This window comes from Amblyraja radiata, chromosome 10, assembly GCF_010909765.2.
Source record: "Amblyraja radiata isolate CabotCenter1 chromosome 10, sAmbRad1.1.pri, whole genome shotgun sequence".
NCBI classification, from domain to species: domain Eukaryota; kingdom Metazoa; phylum Chordata; class Chondrichthyes; order Rajiformes; family Rajidae; genus Amblyraja; species Amblyraja radiata.
The window spans coordinates 65862565-65873894 of record NC_045965.1 but is presented as its reverse complement, the minus strand read 5'-3'; the positions used below and the strand labels follow the sequence as shown (position 1 = coordinate 65873894).

Sequence of the window (11330 nt, the reverse complement as noted above, 5' to 3'; positions counted from 1 at the left end):
TACACGTGATCCTCGCTGCCTTTCCCTGTCCCGTACAGCCTTCTGCAGCAAAGAATTCCACAGATTCACCACCCTCTGACAAAATAAATTCTTCCTCATTCCCGACTAGAAGACAGGCCATCCTAGACTGGGTATTGTGTAATGAGGAAGGATTAGTTAGCGATCTTGTTGTGCAAGGCCCCTTGGGCAATAGTGACCATAATATGATGGAATTCTGCATTAGGATGGAGAGTGACACGGTTATTCAGAGACTAGATTCCTGAACTTGAATAAAGGAGACTTTGAAGATATGAGACGGGAATTGGCTCGGATAGACTGGCAAATTATACTTAAAAGGCTGTCAGTGGAGATGCAATGGTGAAGATTTAAACACCGCATGGATGAACTCCAGAAATTGTTCATCCCTGTCTGGCAAAAAATTAAAACTGGGAAGGCGGCTCAACAGTGGCTGACAAGGGAAGTCAAGGATAGTGTTAAATCCAAGGAAGAGGCATATAAATTGGCCAGAAGAAGCAGCAAACCAGAGGAGTGGGAGAAATTTAGAACTCAACAGAGGACAAAGATTAAGATTTTGAGGGAAGGGCATGAAAGAAAGCTTGTGTGGAATATAAAAACTGACTAAAGGCTTCTTTAGATATGTAAAAAGGAAAAGGTTAGTGAAGACAACAGACAATAGACAATAGGTGCAGGAGTAGGCCATTCGGCCCTTCGAGCCAGCACCACCATTCAATGTGATCTTGGCTGATCATCCCCAATCAGTACCCCGTTCCTAGAGGTATTCCAAACCTCAGGATGAGGTTTGGAATACCTCATCCTGGGTGCAGATGCGGCGTGGACGGAGGAATTGGGAGTAGGGCATAGATTCCTTACAGGAAGCAGGGTGAGAAGAAGTGTAGTCCAGATAGCCATGGGAGTCAGTGGGTTTGTAGTAAATGTCAGTCAGTAGTCTGTTACCTGCGATAGAGATAGAGAGGTCTAGAAATGGTGAGGAGGTCGGAAATAGTCCAGGTGAATTTCAGTGTGGATGGAAGTTAGTGGTGAAATGGATGAAGTCAGTGAGTTCTGCATGGGTGCAGGAGGTAGCACCAATGCAGTCATCAATGCAGAAAAGGTAGAATTCGTGGATAGGGCCCCGGTATGCCTCAAACAAGGATTGTTCGACGTACCCTACAAAGGGCCCATGCGCGTGCCTAAGTTACGCCTTGAATTTGGAGGAAATGGGAGGAGTCAAAGGAAAAGTTGTTGAGGGTAAGGACCAGCTCCGCTAGGCGGAGGAGAGTATTTGTAGACGGGGATTGGTTGGTTCTGTGGTCGAGGAAGAAACAGAGGGCTTTAAGACCCTCTTGATGGGTGATGGAGATGTAGAGTAACTGGACATCCATAGTGAAACCTCCTCCAACCACATCTATTGCATCCGCTACTCTAGGTGTCAACTGCTTTACATCGGTAAGACCAAGTGTAGGCTCGGCGATCGCTTCGCCCAACACCTCCGCTCGGTTCGTATAAACCAACCTGATCTCCCAGTGGCCCAGCACTTCAACTTCCCCTCCCATTCCGAATCTGACCTTTCTGTCCTGGGCCTCCTCCATGGCCAGAGTGAGTCCCACCGCAAATTGGAGGAGCAGCGCCTCATATTTCACTCGGGTAGTTTACACCCCAGCGGTATGAACATTGGCTTCTCCAATTTCAGGTAGTCATTGCTTTCTCCCTCCTTCCCTTCCCTTCCCAGCTCTCCCACAGTCTACTGTCTCCGCCTCTTTCTTTCTTCCTCCCGCCTTCCCCACCCCCACATCAATCTGAATAAGGGCCTCGACCCATAACGTCACCTATCTCTAGGTTTGCAGATGACACAAAGCTGGATAGCAGTGTGAGCTACGAGGAGGATGCTATGAGGCTGCAGGGTGACTTGGATAGGATGGGCTAATGGGCAGAAGCATGGCAGATACAGTATAATGTGGATAAATGTGAGGTTATCCACTTTGGTGACAATAACAGGAAGGCAGATTATTACCTGAATGGTGTCAGGTTAGGAAAAGGGGAAGTACAGCGAGACCTGGGTGTCCTTGTACATCAGTCACTGAAAGTAAGCATGCAGGTACAGCAGGCAGTGAAGAAAGCTAATGGCATGTTGGCCTTCATTGTGAGAGGATTTGAGTTTAGGAGCAAGGAGGTCCCACTGCAGTTGTACAGGGCCCAGGTGAGACCACACCTGGAGTATTGTGTGCCATTTTGGTCTCTCAATTTGAGGAATGACATTCTTGCCATTGAGGGAGTGCAGCATAGGTTCACCAGGTTAATTCCCGGGATGGCGGGACTGACATATGTTGAAAGAATGGGTCGACTAGGCTGGTATTCACTGGAATTTAGGACAAGAGGGGATCTTATAGAAACGTATACAATTTTTAGAGGATTGGGCCGTGTAGCTGCAGGAAAATGTTTCCTATTTTGGGGGAGTCCAGAACCTCTTAGGTGCCCCTCGGTCACTGGCTGACCATGGGTGTCTCCAGGGTTGGAGGACGCCTGTGCGTGACTTTGTTTAATGTGGGGAGACGGCTGCACAGATCGCCACCACAAAGTCCTTGACAGATCTGGATCAGGATCCAGTGACATGTAGTCCAAGACGACCGGAGACCCCTTTCTGCTGCAGCCAACATCCGCCTTCCCAGCCATTGTGACACTCCACTAAGGTCAGCAATCGTCCTCCGTCTGTTCCACCACTGAGGTCTTGGTTGGATTGCTCTTTGTCAGAGTCCTCCCCCTGAGCTTACCACCATGGGTGGCCCTACCAGGAGCATAGCTCCAGACGGCATAGCTCTCAGGATCACACAAGCTTCTCCACCACGACAAGGTGACAATCCAGAACCAGGGGCCACAGTTTAAGAATAAGGGATAGGCCATTTTGGACTGAGATGAAGAAAAACTTTTTCACCCAGAGTTGTGAATCTTTTGAATTCGCTGCCACAGAAGGCACTGGTGGCCAATTCACCGGATGTTTTCAAGAGAGAGTTCGATTTAGCTCATAGGGTTAAGGGGATCAAGGTGTTAAACTGAGTTCTGTCAATCTAAAGTCAACTTGACTCAAACACTTGTTGCTGTTAAAATCAATTCTTTATTCAGCTGAGACTAGTCTCTTGAACTTTCCAACACAGAGCTGATGCTCTGGGGCGGGTCCAGAGAGGAGTAACTTTGATACAAACTCATGGCATTTATATAGGTATTACACATTTCAGATACAGAGGGTATGACAAGCTAGTAACCAATCATCTGAGTCCTTCTGGTGATTTACAACATCAGTCACATGATCCCCCTTCCCAGGCCTCATTACAGCCTTCGTTTGCCTGTGCTTTATAACTTTGTTTTAGAATTATTTTATTTCAACACAGCAAAACCCCAGTAGGCTCTTATGAAAGACCACTCCTCAAAATATAAGATACATACAATGATCATACAAGTCATACACACTTCCCAAACCAAGAAGATATTTCTATAAATCTAAACAATTTCTATAAGTAATGTTTACAGTCAAACTAAGACAATACATTTCATAAATTGTTTCACTTTAATTTCGGTTTTAAATACTTTTGCCTATGTCTTTAAAACATTAATTATATAAGTTTGCTGAATTACAGTTTCTAAGTTCAAAACCCATTCACATCCCAACCAAGCATACATGGGTCGTATATCTGTCAATTTACTTAATTAGTGTTTGGTTCCAGGATACAGCTTCATTCACTTAACTTACATACTTCATGCAGCTTAACTTACAGCCTCCCCTTTTCCTGCTATCTCTCTGCAAGGCATTTTACAACTACTCCCCTCACATCCATCCTAATTCAACATAGCCAAGGCTAACTACAGGGCCTATTATCTCACACTCAGCCCAAACCTCACAGCTCAAGAATGTCCACAAAGGAAAGAACTAAGAACAACTGACCTCTGGCCTTAGAAGAGGCCCCTTTTCAGTTATCTATTCTTCAACACAAAGTCATATCAAATACAATTTCCTCCAGTGCCTCAGCAATAAACCTAAGCTAAGCAGGTTCAGGTTCAGGCCTCCATGTTATGATTCATCTTTGCCGGTGTGTATCCGTCTGTTTGTACTTTATTTCAGTTCAGGAAAACTTTAAGCTTTTCTTTTGCAAATTACCTAGCTTATATAAAAGTCACTATCCAGGCGGTTCTATTTATATAATATTTCCTCATTCCCCACTCTGGTCATTCTATGACCACTAATAGGCTAATAACACAAGGCAGAGATTCATCAGCATTGGCTTATTAGTCATCCAAGTTTATACCTAACCTCGAGATGCTTTATAGCTCCCAAAACCTGGACCACGTAGCTCAGCAGGCTGGCTTGTTGACACCAATGCTGTTCCCTACTTCTCTGCTGTGCTTCACACCCTAGACCTTAGGGTGCTCAGCTATTCTGGGTTCCATACCACTGATCTATCTCCATTTTATTCATTCTAATACATTCATCTTCGAATAATGATTTCTCAACCTGCGCATTTACCATCCTTTCAACTACCTCATCATTCAACATTAGAATGTCTTCTTCTAGATGTTGCAATGATATCTTCTCACCAGTTTCCACATTACCCAAGGCTGCCATTAGTCTAGAAATAATACATTTAACAAAAGCAATTCCCACGAACAAACACAAAACCACTATTGCTGCATATATAGAAACATAGCAGATAGGTGCAGCAGTAGGCCATTCAGCCCTTCGAGCCTCCACCGCCATTCAATATGATCATGACTGATCATCCAACTCAGTATCCCGTACCTGCCTTCTCTCCATACCCCCTGTTCCCTTTAGCCACAAGGGCCACGTCCAACTCCCTCTTAAATGAACTGGCCTCAACTACCTTCTGTGGCAGAGAATTCCACAGATTCACCACTCTCTGTGTGAAAAATGTTTTCCTCATCTCGGTCCTAAAAGATTTCCCCCTTATCCTTAAATTGTGATCCCTTGTTCTGGACTTCCCCAACATCGGAAACAATCTTCCTGCATCTAGCCTGTCTAACCCCTTCATATGAAAGTCCTGACATCCCAGGAATCAGTCTGATGAACCTTCTCTGTACTCCCTCTATGGCAAGAATGTCTTTCCTCAGATTAGGAGACCAAAACTGTACGCAATACTCCAGGTGTGGTCTCACCAAGACCCTGTACAACTGCAGTAGAACCTCCCTGCTCCTATACTCAAATCCTTTTGCTATGAATGCTAACATACCATTCGCTTTCTTCACTGCCTGCTGCACCTGCATGCCTACTTTCAATGACTGGTGTGCCATGACACCCAGGTCTTGTTGCATCTCCCCTTTTCCTAATTGGCCACCATTCAGATAATCCATTCAATTTACCTAACACCACTTCCCGGCTAACCTGGATTTCACTCAGTTCCTCCATCTCATTTGACCCCCGGTCCCCTGCTATTTCCGGCAGATTATTTATGTCTTCCTTAGCGAAGACAGAACCAAAGTAGTACTAATGATCCAATTATAAAATCCCCCAAATCCCCAGTCTCCCCATTCAATACCCTCCTGTATCTGATCGAGCAGGGTAATAATGTCATTTTGATGTTTGTGATGTTACTGTTCTGTCCTGAATTCCCATCATACATCTGTCTTTCACAATAGCACATGTCCCTCCCTCATGTGCCAACAGATAGTATAAGACATATCCATCCTGTAAAGGGAACAGACGTATTTCTGATAGTAGCAAGGTAACACACAATTGGTCCTTTACCAAATAGTTCATTATGGGCTTGTATAGACATGTTAGAGTCTGTTTCTTCCAATGCCCATTTTTCTCATATTTTTCTCATGTTTTTTCTCCTGTAAACAAGGGTAGACCTCTAATGCTTCTCGATAGCATAGTCCATCATACAAATGTTCCTTTGCTGAGTTGTCTTCCAAAGAATACTGTCTGCAGAAAATGTCAAATTTGCACTCCAGAAACCAACAGGGTAATTCCCATAGGTGTCGGTTATCTAAATCTACCTGCCAATCGTGCTGACGTTGTATCCCATTGTAATAGTCAATCTTGGTGACATCCCAGGATCCAAAGGCATCTGGGCCATTGCACTGTACCACATCTCTTTTGCAGAGGTGAAAGACTCTGCTTGTTTGTCCCGGGACACATCGTCTAATTTTTCCTTCATTTTCCTTCATCTGTAGGAGCATCAGGATGCATAGTAGGATGAATCGCCTCATTTTAATTTATCTGAAATATGCAAAGGCTCACAAAAAGCTAATTTCTTACTTAATTAGCTTCAACAACCATTCACTCAAGTTAACCGTCCTTCGGTCAGTCAGTCCAGTAATCAGCCGCATATTCTTAACCATATAGCAAAATAAGGATTCAAAACTAAACTTATAATAATACAACTAAACTTATAATTATACAACTAAACTTATAATGATACAACTAAACATATAATGATACAACTCCCAAGGAAAGCAGAAATATAAAAATTAATAAAAATTACTCTTCTCCCCCCTTTTGATTGGGCTCCCCAATCAATTTGCAGTGGTGCAGATGAGCCCATGCAGCACGACCCTCGACCTTGGCAGCGGTCGGAGTGGTGAGGATGACCTGGAAGGGACCATCCCAATGTGGGTCCAAGTGCTTACGCTTCCAGTTCCTGACCAGCACATAGCAACATGGCTCAATATTAGATGGAACTTTGACTGCTGGCTCCTCACCATATGCAGCCCTGACCTGTGAATGAGAAGTTTGTAAAGCACGGATTAATACATAGGATGTCATTTCCTCAGTCATCTGGTGGAAATGGACCACTGCGGGGGCATGGTCATTCCATGGCTTCCATAAAGGTCGACCATATATGATTTGCGCAGGCGTTACTCGTGCCACACCAGAAGGTGTAGTGTGTATCTGAAAAAGAGCTACAGGAAGCAGTTTTAACCATGTTGAGCCAGTCTATGCCACTAATTTTGCTAATTTGGTTTTCAAAGTCTGATTTGCCCATTCCACCAATTCGGTGGCCTGAGGTCGATACGCACAATGGAGCTGTTGACGTATCTGTAATTTCTTTGTTTACAGCAGCAATAAAATGATGACCATTATCTGATCTTAACCGCACAGTAACACCGAATCGTGGTATGATCTCGCGTAACAATATTTTACAATGATAGAGGCCTTATTGTCAGTGGTCGGGCATGCTTCAATCCATTTACTGAAAACATCAATTTACTGAAAACGACAATTACAAGAACATACTTATAACACTGGCATCTTTTCAACTCAATGTAGTCCATTTGCAAGGTCACAAAGGGGCCTGCTGGTAAAGGGGTCTTACCTGGTTCACAGGGCAAGCCCTTACCTGGATTATGCGGCTGGCAAATCTATTCTTCAACACAAAGGCATATCAAATACAATTTCCTCCAGTGCCTCAGCAATAAACCTAAGCTAAGCAGGTTCAGGTTCAGGCCTCCATGTTATGATTCATCTTTGCCTGTGTGTATCTGTCTGTTTGCACTTTATTTCAGTTCAGGAAAACTTTAAGCTTTTCTTTTGCAAATTACCAAATGACTGGATATATAAAAGTCACAATCCAGGCGGTTCTATTTATATAATATTTCCTCAAAGGGGTATGGGAAAAAGCCTGAAAAGGGTACTGATTCCTCAAAGCCTGAAAAAGGTACTGATTTTGGATGATCAGCCATGATCATATTGAATGGCAATGCTGGCTCGAAGGGCTGATTGGCCTACTGCTGCGCCTATTTTCTATTGTTCTATGTTTCTACCTTCCTAAAGGAACATAAAGGATGTTCAGAGGCTATAATCTCTAGTCCTAGACTCTCCCACTAGTGGAAAACATCCTCTCCACATCCACCCTATCCAAACCTTTCACTATTCGGTAAGTTTCAGTGAGGTGCCACCTCATCTTTCTAAATTCCATTGAGGACAGGTCCATTGCCATCAAACGCTCATCATATGTTAACCCACTCTTCCTGGGATCATTCTTGTAAACCTCCTCTGGACCCTCTCCAGAGACATCACATCCTTCCTCAGATATGGGGCCCAAAATTGTTCACAATACTACAGATGCGGCCTGACCAACTCCTTATAGAGCCTCAGGATTACATTGTGAAACCTTAATCTTCTGGATCAGCCGACCATGAGGGAGGGACCTTATTAAAAGCCTTACTAAGATCCATGCATACAACACCCACTGTCCTACCTTCATCAATCTCCTTCATCACCTCCTCAAAAAACTCAATCGTTAGCGAGACATGACCTGCCACGTTCAAAACTGTGCTGGCTATCCCTAATTAGCCCAAAGGTAGACACAAAATCCTGGAGTAACTCAGTGGGACAGGCAGCATCTCTGGAGAGAAGGAAGGGGTGATGTTTCGGGTCGAAACCCTTCTTCAGGCCTTATTAGACCGTTCTCTTCCCAATGGGAGTAAATCCCATCACAGTGGGAGATATCAATTAAGGTACTTGAAAAGTAAGGTTTTTGTTAATAATCCTGGACACAATGTTTCTATTTCTTTGCTTTTTACCAGAGCAAATACAGAAAAATGAAATTGTTGACATTCTTCTCCGATCATCTTGGATAAACAAAACATTGGACGTGGTTCAAAAAAGATATTGTGACGGAGTTCATTTGAGATTTGCTTCTGTCCATGACTCTACATTTACTTCCAACCTGCCCCGCCTACTTGAAGATGTCAAAACCAGGTTTACGCAAAGAATACCAGGATCTCAGGTAAAAGTCTTTACAAAAAAGTTCTATTCTGTTATCCAGTGAGTAAATCCCCAGGACCTGATGGGATCTTTCAACTTTAGACTTTGGAGATACAGGTGTGGAAACAGGCCTTGCGACACTTTCCTACACACTAGGGACATTCACAATTTTACAGGGTAATGTACCTACAAACCTGTACGTTTTTGGAGTGTGGGAGGAAACCGGAGCGCCAGGAGAAAACCCACGCAGGTCACAGGTAGAACGTACAAACTCTGTACAGACAGCATCTGTAGTCAGGATCAAACCCAAGTCTCTGGCCCTGCGCCTCTGTGCTGCTCAAAATTTATCCCAGATTATTGAGAGAGGCAAGAGAGGAGATGGCAGCAGTCTTGACAAAGATCATTGCGTCTTCACTAGCTATAGGCAAGGTCCAATGTTGTTCCTTCATTTAGGATGGGAACTAGAGAGAATCCAGGGGATTTTAGGCCTGGGATGTCGGTGGACAGAGATGAAGGAAACATGTTCTCCATGTTGGGGGAGTCTAGAACCAGGGGCCACAGTTTAAAAATAAGGGGTAGGCCATTTAGAACTGAGATGAGGAAAATCCTTTTCACCCAGAGAGTTGTGAATTTGTGGAATTCTCTGTCTCAGAAGGCAATGGAGGCCAATTCACTGGATGCATTCAAAAGAGAGTTAGATACTCTCAGGCTAGTGGAATCAAGGGATATGGGGAGAAGGCGGGAAGTAGAGGCACTGATGTGCTTTCTTTATGATTGCATCACTGTTCTCGGACCAGGAAAGATGTTCAGAAATATGCACCCCCAGGAATTTGAAGCTTGACCCTTTCCACCATCTTGAAGCTTGACCCTTTCCACCGTTTTTGGTATAAACGGGACTGTGGGTCCCTATCCTCACCCTTCCAGTCCACAATCAGTTCCTTGGTTTTGCTGGTGTTCAGGGCCAGGTTATGGTGATTGCACCATTTGGTCAGTCGGTCGATCTCACTTCTGTACTCTGACTCGTCCCTATCAGTGATACGTCCCACAACAGTGGTATCGTCAGCGAACTTGATGATGGAGTTCGAATTATGACCGGCTATGCAGTCATGAGTATAGAGTAAGTACAGCAGGGGGCTAAGCACACAGCCTTGAGGTTATCGAAGCTTACACATTCCCACCAATATGAACTGACTGTGGTCTGTGAATGAGGAAGTCGAGGATCCAATTGCAGAGGGATGCGTAGAGACCCAGTTCTGCGAGTTTGGTAACCAGCTTGGAGGGGATGATAGTATTAAATGCCGAGCTGTTATCAATGAATAATAGCCTGACATTTGAGTTGTTGTTGTCCAAGTGGTCCAGAGCGAAGTGGAGAGCCAGCGAGATCGCATCCACTGTCGATCTGTTGTGGCGGTAAGCGAACTGCAGAGGGTTCAGGTTTTTGTCGAGGTCGGAGTTGATTTGCGCCATGATCAACCTCTCAAAGCACTTCATCACCACTGACGTTAGTGCCACTGGTCGATAGTCACCTTGCTCTGCTTGGGCACGGGTATTATTGATGCCCTTTTAAAGCAGGTGAGAACCTCAGACCTCAGAAGTGAGAGGTTGAAAATGTCTGTAAAAACTCCAGCCAGTTGGTCTGCACAGGTTTTACAGGGGTTAGAGAAGGAGGGGAAGAGAGGGAGGGGGAGGGGTAGAGAGGGAGAGGGAAGAGAGGGAGTGGGAGGAGGTAGAGAGTGAGAGTGAGGGGAGTAGAGAGGGAGGCAGAGAGGGGCGGGGGGGGGGGGGGTAGAAACATACCCCATCTCTCTCCTCCCCATTTCCCTCATCCTCCTCTCCTCACTCCCATTCCCTGCCGCAGCACCTACCCAGTAGCGATGTAACAAAACCTTCAGCGACGCTGCAGATCTGCCAGTGGTGGTGTGTGTGTGACTCTAGTGCCTTTGCGAGGGGGGGGGGTGAAAAAGTTACTTTTATAACAACTAAACAGGTTCGCTTCTTAATAAACAGACAACACACAAACATTTGGTAGACCAGTTCAAAACTTTACTTATTATCGGCCGATGGAAGGGAGGGAGAACTAGTCAAGTGAGCAATTACAGACACTTCACTGTCCTCATCCACTTCCCCGAACAACAGAATTACATCGTGTTATATAGTCTTTTTTTGTCGCCTTAGCACATTCCACAGACATTGGTCATGGTCAGAGGTACAGGAAAATAAAGGTTTCTACAGAATGCATCACATCAAAGGCATTTTGTCACATGGTACAAGATATATTAAAAACATTGGCCATTTGGTATTGCCCCTTAGGTGAATCTAGTTTCCTCTCTGTCACTTCCTCCCTCATAAACATCGGACATTTGGTGCAAGGCATTTTACCTCTCAAATACATCAACCATTTGTCAAAATCCCTTAGATCAATCTAGCTTCTCCTCTCTCGTCACTTCCTCCCTCATAAACATCGGACACTTGGTGCAAGGTATTTTACATATCAAAGAGATCAATCTAGCTACTTCTCTGTTTCCTCTCTCGTCATTTGGGAGACAAATGTTATAGGATTCATTATCTCACACATCGCAACCTGCGGCAAACCTAATTTGAGGCTAAATATAAG

At 44.5% G+C, this 11330-nt stretch overlaps 1 long non-coding RNA gene across 1 annotated transcript; it reads right to left on the bottom strand.

Moving 5' to 3' along the window:
• Positions 1-3948: 3948 nt before the first annotated feature.
• Positions 3949-7502, bottom strand: LOC116978058. The gene is made up of 3 exons (XR_004413363.1): positions 7381-7502; positions 4787-4790; positions 3949-3972 (listed from the first exon to the last, which is right to left on the bottom strand). It is a non-coding gene; the product is annotated as an uncharacterized LOC116978058 (long non-coding RNA).
• Between the last annotated feature and the right edge of the window lie 3828 nt (positions 7503-11330).